General features: G+C 40.2%; 1 protein-coding gene across 9 annotated transcripts in view; it reads right to left on the minus strand.

Moving 5' to 3' along the window:
- Positions 1–11,670, minus strand: part of MITF (melanocyte inducing transcription factor) — a 227,448-nt gene that overhangs the window by 118,065 nt on the left and 97,713 nt on the right. The gene's annotated exons all lie outside the window — the stretch shown is intronic.

An 11,670-nucleotide genomic window follows, 5' to 3' on the forward strand; every position in this document is an offset into this window, starting at 1 on the left:
AGACACACAAAGCTGAATGCTTGCAGCCACAGCCTAGGAATCCCTGGAATACCTGACTAGCTGACTATTAGCTGCAAAGGGTTTTGATTAAGAGAGGAGCAAAGTATTGTGAGAATTCAAAGGAGAAAGCTCAGGGTATGGAAGTCCTGAAGACAGAGAATGCATTAGGCAAAGAAGGACGGAAGGGGGCCTTCGATGAAGAGGTGCATGTTTCAGAAAGCTGGTGGGAGGACAAAGGTCTCAAGAGGAAAGAGGAGGGAAGCAGGGAATTAGGTAGCAGATCACTAAAATATTCCAGACAAGAGTTTCCTATTTCTAGGAAGGATGTGGTGAGAATGAGGTAGGAGTCCAGGCTCTGGGGTCAGAAAGAACTGGGTTCACATCTTGTACTACATATATGTGCAATGGAATACTACTTATCCATAAAAAGATATGAAATCTTGCCATTTTCAACCACATGGATGGATATTATGGATATTATACTAAGTCAAATAAGTCAAACAGAGAAAGACAAATACCATATGATTTCACTCATATGTGAAATTTTTTTAACATGAACAAACCAAATCAAACAAAAACAAACATATAGATACAGAGACCAGAGCAGTGTTTACCAGAGGGGAAGGAGGTGGTGGAAGGCAAAATAGGTAAAGGGGGTCAACAGTATGGTGACAGATAGAAACTAAACTTTTGGTGGTGAGCACACTGCAGTGTATACAGAAACCGAAATATAATATTGTACATATGAAACTTACATGTTATAAACCAATAAAAAAACATATAAACACAGGCAGACCTCAGAGATATTGTGGGTTTGGTTCCAGACCATCACATGAATTTTTTGGTTTCCCACTCATATCAAAGTTATGTTTACACTATACTGTAGTCTATTAAGTGCGCAACAGTACTATGTCTAAAAAAAAATACATCTTAATTTTAAAATTTTTTATTGCTAAAAAATGCTAGCCATCATCTGAATCTTCAGTAAGTTGTAATCTTTTTGCAATAGTTACATCAAAGATCACTGATCACAGACCACCATAACAAATACAAAAATAATGAAAAAGTTCAAATATTACAAGAAGTACCAAATGCGACATATAGACACAAAGTGAGCAAATGCTATTGGAAAAATGGTGCTGATAGACTTGCTCGATGCAGGTTTGCCACAAACCTTCAATTTGTGAAAAAGGCAGTATCTGCAAAATGCAATAAATCGAAGCACAATCAAACAAGATGTGCCTATTAATTCCCCTGCAATGAGAAAGAACGAAAGAGGGAGGGAAGGAAGGAGGGAAGGAGGAAGAGTGAGACAGGAAGGAAGGAAGGAAGCAAGGGAGGAAGGAAGGAAGGAAGGAAGGAAAGAACTGAGTTCAAATCCAAGTTCTTCCCCCCCTCATTAGCTATACAGCCAGGGGAAAATTAAACCCCTCTAAGCCTGTTTCCTTGTCTGTAAAATGGGGACAAGAAGAGCCCCAACTTCACAGGCTGTTGTAAGACAATCCATGGAATAATGCATGATACCCACTTGACACACTGAATATGTGTGAGCATTGAATACAGTGTAGCCATTATTGTTAACAACTTCATCATTATCGCCATCATTTTCACCCTGGCCTGATGCTAACATGGCTTCCCCAAAAGAACTCCTCCAAAACTGCACCAGAAAAGAACTCGCTGATTCATGTTTGGGCCAACCTGCTGCATTCTTAGACCCATGAGGCACCGTAGAAGGATCCTTGTCCAAATAAAGCCCCAGTGCAAAAAGCCACCATTAAAATACTCTCCTTGTAAACTCCTTGTACACTCACATGCAATTATTTATTCTCGTTAATCACATAAATACGTTAGAAGCACACTCTAGAGTAGGGGGAAAACAAATTATGACAATCGTTGGGCTATTGGGGGAGGGTATTTTTTAATATCATCAGTGTCTGCTCTTCTCTTATGTGAGAACAGAGATTATCAAGAGCTAGACAGACATTACATGTTATTGTCAATACTATCATGTCCATAACAAGAGTCTAAAGACATAAATTCTTGCAAAGCCTTTCTGCACCCAGTTCACCTATGTCACCATTCACGGCATTACTATGTAGAAAAGGAAAATGGTACAAAATATGATACCCAATTCTTCTTAATCACTGTGTTTTCAGTAATATTTTATTTTAGATTCTTCACGCAGTCTAGGAGCTAACATAAAAGTAACACACTGGAACCCATTCATGAATGCTCGAGGAAATGTGCACAGAGTATTTTGTTTTGATTCCTCATCCATGGTAATAAGACAGAATATTCATGAAACCCTTGTACTTAAAAATGTTCCATGGCCAGCCAATATTTGCCAGAATGATACTGCCATATAGTCAGCAATGGAAAAATAAAGTCATGAGAAAACACAATCATTGTCATCTTTCCCAGAAAGATGGCCAGGATATCTGCCTCCCTGTGCCGTAGAGGCTGACACCAGCTATGAAAATCACAACGTTCCCCTCACTTGAAAGCACATACGCACAGGAAAGGAAAACAAAGGTGTTCCAATGATCTTCCCCCCGAACCCAGCAGACTGTTAGAAATTCACCAGGCTTCCTTTCACCTTTAAATTTGTTCTCCTGCAAAAGCACAGTTAGTAAATGAGTTCATGCCATTGAAAACGCAAAAAAGTAGTAGAAAACCTAACTGTCCTAGAATAATAAAGTAGAAGAATTTGTTCGTGAGTTGGGGACAGAAGGGAGGAATCGAGGCTGACAAGAGGATAATGTTGCTAGCACGTGATTAAACTTGAATGTGAGGGCGAGAGCTGATAGGCTGTGAAGCACATGGAATGTAATCATAGCACTTAGAATTTACCCATGTCTTACCAGAACAAAACAAAGATTTATGTTAGGAAATATTCCCACATGGCTTTCAGAAAACCTGATCCATTCTCAAGAAACTGAACCAAAGGAGTCTTTGAGGCATACATAAACTAGAGAAGGATAAGTTACAAATCAGACCTTTCTCTCCATCTGAAATGTGCCATATGTGAAAGAAACTTCTATCAACATTAAGGATCATCAATTACTAATGCCACAAACACAGTCCATTGAGTGGAATTTAATTCTTTTCATACCTCTGTTTCTATACCAGCTAGTTATCCTTCTCTACAAGCAACACACTCCAGGAGCTAAGAACACAACCCCTGGACTCAAACTTCCTGCATCTGCCACTAACTCTAATTTCTCCATCTGTAAATGAGGATCATAAATAAATGAGTTAAGGTAAGTAAGACATGCATGTTCTGCCTGGCCTTGACACCATTTTAATCTTTCTCATCTTCTCTAGTCCTAGTATATCTTTCTTGGGCAGAAAACAGGCAGAATGCGTATCTTTGCAGAGTGATTCCAACATTGTTTTATGAAAGAAATGAAAATGTATGCCTGCTTTGATTTTATTCACTCTTTAACAAATATTCATTAAGTTTCTACTCTGAGCCCACAGGTACCCTGCTAGAAGTTAGGACATACCAATGAACAGCAACAGATACAGCAACCAAGGCACAGTCCAGGCCCCTTTCCTCCATCATATATTCCTCAGTGGTGCTTTGTAGATGCAGCTTGCTGAGCATAAAGAATGTGGAGTCACCATTAAGGAAAAATTCCTAGTACATGTGCTTCAGAGCTGGCCATGTTTATTGTCTTTAATCTGTGAACTAGTGACATACACCTAGCTAAGACCCTGCTTTTGAGATCCTTCATATGCTTCTACAACACCTTATGTGTCCATCTGTTAATTGCATATATATTTATTCAACACTTACCAAGAGCCAAAGGCCAGACTTGACCCTGGGTAGAGACTAGTGAGAAAGGCATGGTCCTTCTCCAATGTAGAATCTTGCATTTTAATGAGATTTTTTTTTTAAATTGAAGTGTAGTTGATTTACAATACTGGTATTAGTTTCAGGTGTTGTACAGCATAGCAATTCATTTTCTTGAAGATTATATTCCATTATAGGCTATTATAAGATATTGGGTATAATTCCTGTGCTATACAGTAAATCCTTGTTGCTTATCTATTTTATGTATAGTAGCTTGTGTCTGCGAATCCCATATAGAATCTTGCATTTTAGAGGTGAGTGCACAGACGTGGTCCATCCATTGCAAGCTCAACTGACCCTAATTCATACCATTAGGAAGGGCAGCACTGAATTAAAAACGATGCCTGATGCCAAATGCAAGTATGTCCCCTCCTCAGGGGTTTTACTCTTCCTGCTGTCCTCCTGGCCTATAACGCTCTTCCCCAGACGGTTGCATGGCTTACTCTTCAGTCAGTTAAGTCATTCACACCTCTGTTTAAAAGGAACCTCAGGGGCTTCCCTGGTGGCGCAGTGGTTGAGAGTCCGCCTGCCGATGCAGGGGATACGGGTTCGTGCCCCGGTCTGGGAGGATCCCACATGCCACGGAGCGGCTGGGCCTGTGAGCCATGGCCGCTGAGCCTGCGCGTCCGGAGCCTGTGCTCCACAACAGGAGAGGCCACAACAGTGAGAAGCCCACGTACCGCAAAAAAAAAAAAAAAAAAAAAGGAACCTCAGAAGCGAGGTCTAACCTCTGAGCCTCAAATGAAATAGGAACTCCTCCTGGCTTTACTCCTCTTCATAGAACTTTCCACTCCTACCAGGACGCTAACTCCAATAGGGCACGTATCTTTGCCCATTTTATTCACTGCTCTATTCCCAGCACAGGGACAGCACTTGGCACAAGAGTAGGTGCTCAATAAATATGTTTTGGGTGAATAAGCACAGTGTTCTTTTGACCTACCCTTAGGCACACCCATGTCACTCCTGCTGAGGAAGCTTACAACCCTGAGACTGCAGAGAAGAGGGACAATGACAAAAATCCAATTCATGAAACGTGAATGCTATGGAAAGGGCTGAGTGGCTGGGAAGCATGCGGAAGGTGACTGCGGCAGTAGGAAAATATGCCAAAGTGTGGTTTATGCTAAACAGCAGATGAGTTAGGGTGGTGTACCAGTGTGGCATTAAGTAACAAGAGTCACATATCGAGAAATGGAGGGACACAGGGCACATGACATTCAGCCTCAATGTCATGCAGACACAGGTGGTGGGAGGGTGTGGTGAACTAGATACAAACCCATCCAAGGGCTAATGTTGGCCCATATTTGTTGAGTCTTCAGATTTTAAAAAAGAATACGTAAATCCTGAAGAGAATATAGAAATTAATGATGCCACATTTTGATCAATTCAGAGTTGTTTTCAACACTACTCAGGCTACACTAACATCTAACAGCACCATTCAGAACAGAAGGTCCCAGACCAGCAGCAACTATTGTCTTCTCTGACCCTGTCCCCAGGAGTCACAGCAGTGCCACATGCAGGGCACTGAACGATGTCTTCTTGGGGGTCTTTGCAATTGGCATATAAACTCTAAGAAGGTTCATGGTTTCCTAATCTTCCCTCCTAGAACTGAATGAACAAATATTCCGACTTAACTTTTCAGTTCTTCTTTTTTTAATTTTATATTGGAGTACAGTTGATTAACAATGCTGTGTTAGTTTCAGGTGTACAGCAAAGTGATTCAGTTGTACATATACCTGTACCTATTCTTTTTCAAATTCTTTTCCCATTTAGGTTATTACAGGATATTGAGCAGAGTTCCCTGTGCTGTACAGTGGGTCCTTGTTGGTTATCTATTTTAAATATAGCAGTGTGTACATGTCAATCCCAGACTCCCAATCTATCCCTCCCCCCACGACCCTTCTCCCCAGGTAACCATAAGTTCGTTCTCTAAGTCTGTGAGTGTGTTTCTGTTTTACAATCTAAAAAAAATGATACAAATGAACTTACGTACAAAACAGAAACTTTTCAGTTCTTAATGAGAGATCATGGGATGCCAGCCAATCTTAGGTACAAGACAATGTTTTCTCAGAGTCTCTACGAAGAATTACCAAAACAAAACAAAACAAAACCCCAGCAAAAAATTGCAGAGCTCTGGATCGTACTAGAATCAAGCAGACTCTAAAATAGGTCAGAGAAAGAGCTGTAATTGTTTTAAATTCTTACCAGGCAAAAAATAGAAATAAAAGATCTGAGGGGGAAAAAAAATCACTCTCCTATTTTTCTTTATGTATACCTTGTTTGTTCCCCCCAAAAAACTTAAAGCAGCTTATGTAAAAGCACACAACACCCCAAGATGAAACAACAGAAAACTAACATGCGCAGATGAAGAAAACAGGATGAAAGACAATTCAAGAAAAAAAGAATTAAATGACCCTAGGGATAAGATTAGTTCACAAAAGGCAAATAAGAGTCTGCACGTTTTCTAAAGAGGAGTCACAAACTGCTTTCTAAGCCACGGGGCACAGAGTCCAAGGTCTACAAGGGCCAAGTAGTTAAAGTAAGGAGGTAAAACAAAGGGAAGAGTGCATGCTTTGTTTTAAGGAAAACGGCATTACTTTATTGGATCCCACGGTTGCCATGGAGACATGTGATCCCAGCATTGCCAGATCTGATTTTTCAATAGATGCTGGAAATTCAAACACACTTGTGCGAAATCTTCTCATTTTCCAATGTTGGCAAACTAGTTTTCTTTTGGTTTAAAAAAAAAAAAAAGTATGGGTTAAAGAAAACATGCCTGTGGCCATAAAGAGGAAGAAGACATCATCAGTTATATGACTAACTATATCCATAAAATAAAAACCCAAAGTTGAGTAGAAGTACAGTCATTTGTGGTATCAAAACCAGAGAGACACTTTTCCCAAGGATCTTCATAAAGAAGACACTGGAATATCCACAAGATAGGCACCCCATACAATCAGGATTCATGGGGCTCTATCTCATGAAGACCTTCCAAGGAGACTGAGAGCATAATACTAAGTGTAACGTAATAAAACCAACTGCTGGGGTTGGGGGGAAAGGGGGTGGGGGGAAGGGGCAAATTGTCAGGTTTAGAGATTTCTGCTGGTCTGGATTATTTCAGGTATAGATTTTACAGTAGATTTCCCTTAACTACTTTTTAACCAGTGAGCACTTTTGATAAATATAAAATCCTCACGCCTTTCTTTAATCAGAGTAAAAGCTACCTTGGAAAATGGTTTTTCAAATGACATTGCCTTCTTTCCTCATTGTTTTACTAGAGTATTCGGAATAACAGATGAACCTTTATCCTTCGGACTGTAATCCATAAATATTGTTTTTTCTCAGCAGCATTTGAGAAGTACTGAGTAGAACCAGATGCAAGGTTAGATCCCCTGACGAGGATCTGGAGTGAGGTATTCTATGGGACCATTAAGTTCAAAGCCATTTGCTTTACTGGACAGTCCATCTAGCAGTAGGATTGAACTTTGTGAATGTTGAAGAACCTGCCAGTCACCAGCCAAGGAAGGATACAAAGGTAGGACCAAATGTCTCCATAAAAAAAACAAAAAAAAATTCTGTATCTGTTGCAGGTCACCATCAAAAGGACAAGCAAGCACTAGTCCACACGGTGACACACAGTGATGATCCCTGGAATCCCTGGGGTGCTGAAAGGGTGGCTGGGTTCCAAACTGGGCTCTTGACATACCTGGAACTAGTGCAACTTTATTTCATCTGTCTCATGTAGAGTTAGTTCTAATGCTTGTTTGAACATGCAAATCTGTCTAATCATGATTGACACATCAGGGGACAATTTGAGCATAACCCACATGAACTTGAGTTTCCTTATGTATTATTTGGTCCACAAGAAACACTAGGTGAACACAGAAAACCACACCCACCTGAGTCAGGCAGTAGAGAAACACATAAAACTTAGACACCGCAAACACCTGCCTGCTACCCTCAGTTTACCATGCGCACTACACACCGCAACCACCCACAGCTTTGCTACAACTTTCCACCCAGTTTAAGACCAGCTTCCTTCTACCACCTCACCATGGTTTACAAGCTGCCACCCTCCCCTCAGCCACCTCCCCAAGCAAGCACTAGGCCTTTTCAAGGCAAAGCACCAAGTTTATGTGGTACTTGCATACTGCTTAACCATTTAGCAAGTGTAAAACTCTACTGCTTTTCTAAGGTCCCTAGCTTTCCTTTTTTTATGTTCTTAATGAAGTTTTTGAGTATTGTGCCCCAGCCCCACTTTTCCTGTAGACTCTGTGCTATTTATTGCATGATTTTCCATCATCTAGTGATTGTTTCAGAAATGCATATGTTGTGTTAGGGAAGAACGGTCAATACTGGGATACTAAATAAAATGTTATTTAAAAGAAAATGATTTCACTAGAATGTAAGTTCTCCTTGAAGCTACCATGCTGCTCCCCCAACTCCAGGGGGTACCATTCACGTCATATAAGATGTGTACCATTTTCACTATAAATCAACTAACTCGGCATTTAACAAATTGTTATACGAAGCCTAATATGTGTCATGAAAGGACTACACTTCAAAAGAGGCATGTGTTCACTTTGCAAAAGTAAAGGAAAACAAAAAAATACATAAAATAAAAATCATGGGGCTTCCCTGGTGGCGCAGTGGTTGAGAGTCCGCCTGCCAGTGCAGGAGACACGGGTTCGTGCCCCGGTCCGGGAAGATCCCACATGCCGCGGAGCGGCTGGGCCCGTGAGCCATGGCCGCTGCGCCTGCGCGTCCGGAGCCTGTACTCCGCAACGGGAGAGGCCACGAGAGTGAGAGGCTTGCGTACCAAAAAAAAAAAAAAAAAAAAAAAATCATTCATCATCTTAATACGCAAGCATTTTGATGTTCTTCCTTTCAGTGTTTTCTCTTTGTACATATAACACCACTATCCCTGCCACGTGCACTATTTTGCCTGCTCTATTTATCTTATCTTGGCTTTAAATTGGCCTGCCACTTCTAAATCAAATATGCTTACATTTCTTTAAGAAAAAAAAAAAACAAAAACTGTTTTCAAATTGACCCAGTCATTTAACATTAACTGAGCACGCACTATCTGTTGAGCACCATGCTCTGTGACATGCAAATTAGAATATTCAATAGACTGGGCTTAACCACCTAGAGAATTTCTTAAAGTTTCCAAATTTGGCATAGTTGCAACATTTCTTGCCCTTAAGATTAATTACTATTTTCATTCTAGTTCTAAGACTGGTTAAAAATATAAATTACATAAATAGCACGTTTGGAAAAGAAAATGGACTTGTATTATCAGCCACCTGCAAATTACAGCTTCAAGAATTGCATTCTGCCCTTTTATCTGTCACCTTTCCAAATACTGTACCACCAAAATTAACGACACAAAACAAAGCTGTATTTGAATATTTCTAACTAGTAAATTAAAGTGTCATGGTGCTCGCTTCAACAGTACATGTACTAAAATTGGAACGATACAGAGAAGATCAGCATGGCCCCTGCGCAAGGATGACACACAAATTCATGAAGCGTTCCATATTTTGGGGGATCTATGTATATGTATAGCTGATTCACTTTGTTATAAAGCAGAAACTAACACACCATTATAAAGCAATTATACTCCAATAAAGATGTTAAAAAAAAAAAAGTGTCATGAAGTCTGCCTACCAATTTTCCCTCTTTATTTGTTCCAGCAAGGTTATTTTAAGATTTTATTTTGCTTGTGTGTGACTATGGATTTAAGAGTTTAGTAAATTACGTGGAAGATATAGATACACATAAATATATATAGGTGTGTGTTTATGTGTATGTGTGTGTGTCTGTGTGTGTATCAAAGACTAGGCTCAAATATATATATTCTTGAATTTTCTTTTCTATAAAATGTGAAATATACATGTCATTCTATATATTTAAGTTAAATTGGCTACCAAGCAACCAGGTGTAGAAAGCTGTTTGGGGTTGTATCTTCTCTTGCCAGTTGATGAGATGCTGAGAAACACTAAGAAATGAAGGCAATAAGGACAAAAACAAAAGAGGTGAAAAAAAAAAAGAGGTGAGATAATCTAGACACATAATAGTGTGCTTTAAAATCACTGATACATGATTTTACTCTTCTAAGATTTTTTTAAATAAAATAAATTTTAAAAAATTTTAAATAAGCTACTTAGCTAAGTCATTATTCAGGTTCCAAACCAGGGAGGGAACACTGGCAAAGGTCACAGGGTTACATCTTCATATGCCATTCAGGTGCCAGCCTCCACCACATTTTAGGCTTCTCCCTCTCTCATTGAAAAAGACCACTGTCTTATTATGATAACAATTTCCAGGTGGAAGCTAAGCCTTCAGTCAAGATTCCTGTCCCTTTCGAAGTTACCTGTGTGTGTGTAACATGGTAGATTAAGTGTTCCAGCTCACCCCGGGCAATAGCTTTTCTCAAACCTCACAGCAATTCACCTTGGGTACCCACAGAAGCAGTCCTAGAAAAACTGCGTTTGAGAAGGGGTGAAAGTGAACCCCATAACTTTCCCACCGAAGCACATCTCAGCAGAGGAGCCACATCCTTGCAAGGAGCCCTGGAAGCAAGGCCTAGGAGCATGGTCTGAATTCACCGTCAGCAAGGGAGAGGTCTCCTGGCAGCCTCACGTTTCATCTCACATTCGACTCTCTAATATACCCTTGCTTTTATCAGCAGGAAACAGTTCCTAAATTACCGACCAGTTGAATTATTGAGACTTTTGCACCCCTACCCCAAATAGTCAAGAACTACTGATGCTCGAAAAAACACATGAGTCACATTAACCTCCAGCTTCATGCAGCCTTTGGCACAGGGCTTCAGACTTCCGCTAAGAACACAAGTGTTTTGATTTTTCAAAGTCCTGATGTATGTATTTTCTTTTTTTAAAACATCAACAGCAATTCCCTTACTCCTTTTTATCTATCAGTCTTTCTTGAGGAAGGACTACATTTAGAGCAGATCAATTTTCTCCCTCATGGGTACTGAACATGAATGAACGGAAATCTTGAGGCAAGTTCCCTTCTGAGCCCACAGAGATGTCACTGCCGCTCAGAAAAGCTACCGGCCACCGACATGCCCCGTCCTCACATCACAGTGACTCCTTCAGCTGCAGAGGAAGGGAGAAGGGCAATATATCCACAAGCACGCCTGGCAGAGATGCAATTACGCCCCTCCTGCCCCTCCAGCCCAGGACCCTTGGCACCCTCTTCCATTTAGAGAGCTACTCAGACCCCATCATTCACCAGAGTGTCCTAAAAAGATACAAAAAAGATAAAGTCCTCAACTGTGCTAGACACCGGAAGAAAAAAAAGCAGCCACAAAATGAAAACTGCCTTTTAGAAGTAGCTATGGTTAAACATTAAAAAAAAAAAAATCACATGATTTTGCTCCCCATACTGTAGCTAATGAAAAGGGGCATTTAGTATCCAGTGGGAAAAGCAGTGTTTTATAATTTCATCAGCAATTACTACAAAGCTCATCTGTAAGAGCTTGGCGAATCCTCACTTTTTCTGACCTCGAGAACCAACATTCTCTGAAGTCAGAATCCAGGGACTTATTCTAATGTTGAATGTTCTCCTGAGTCCCTTTAAAAGAAAAAAAAAGAAAAATGAACTTCACATTGACTGATGCATGACATTGTTTTAATCCAAAAAAAAAATGTGCAAGTTGAAACCATTATAACATGTCATAAAGCATCAGTAATAGCCACTCAGCAAGAACTAAACCATTTTTAAGGTCATAAACAAGCACGTACAGCGCGCTACACTAACTCATTAGAAACATCCTCTTTAAAAGAAAG

Source organism: Mesoplodon mirus (assembly GCF_964341445.2).
Source record: "Mesoplodon mirus genome assembly, chromosome: 12".
Classification (NCBI taxonomy): Eukaryota; Metazoa; Chordata; class Mammalia; order Artiodactyla; family Ziphiidae; genus Mesoplodon; species Mesoplodon mirus.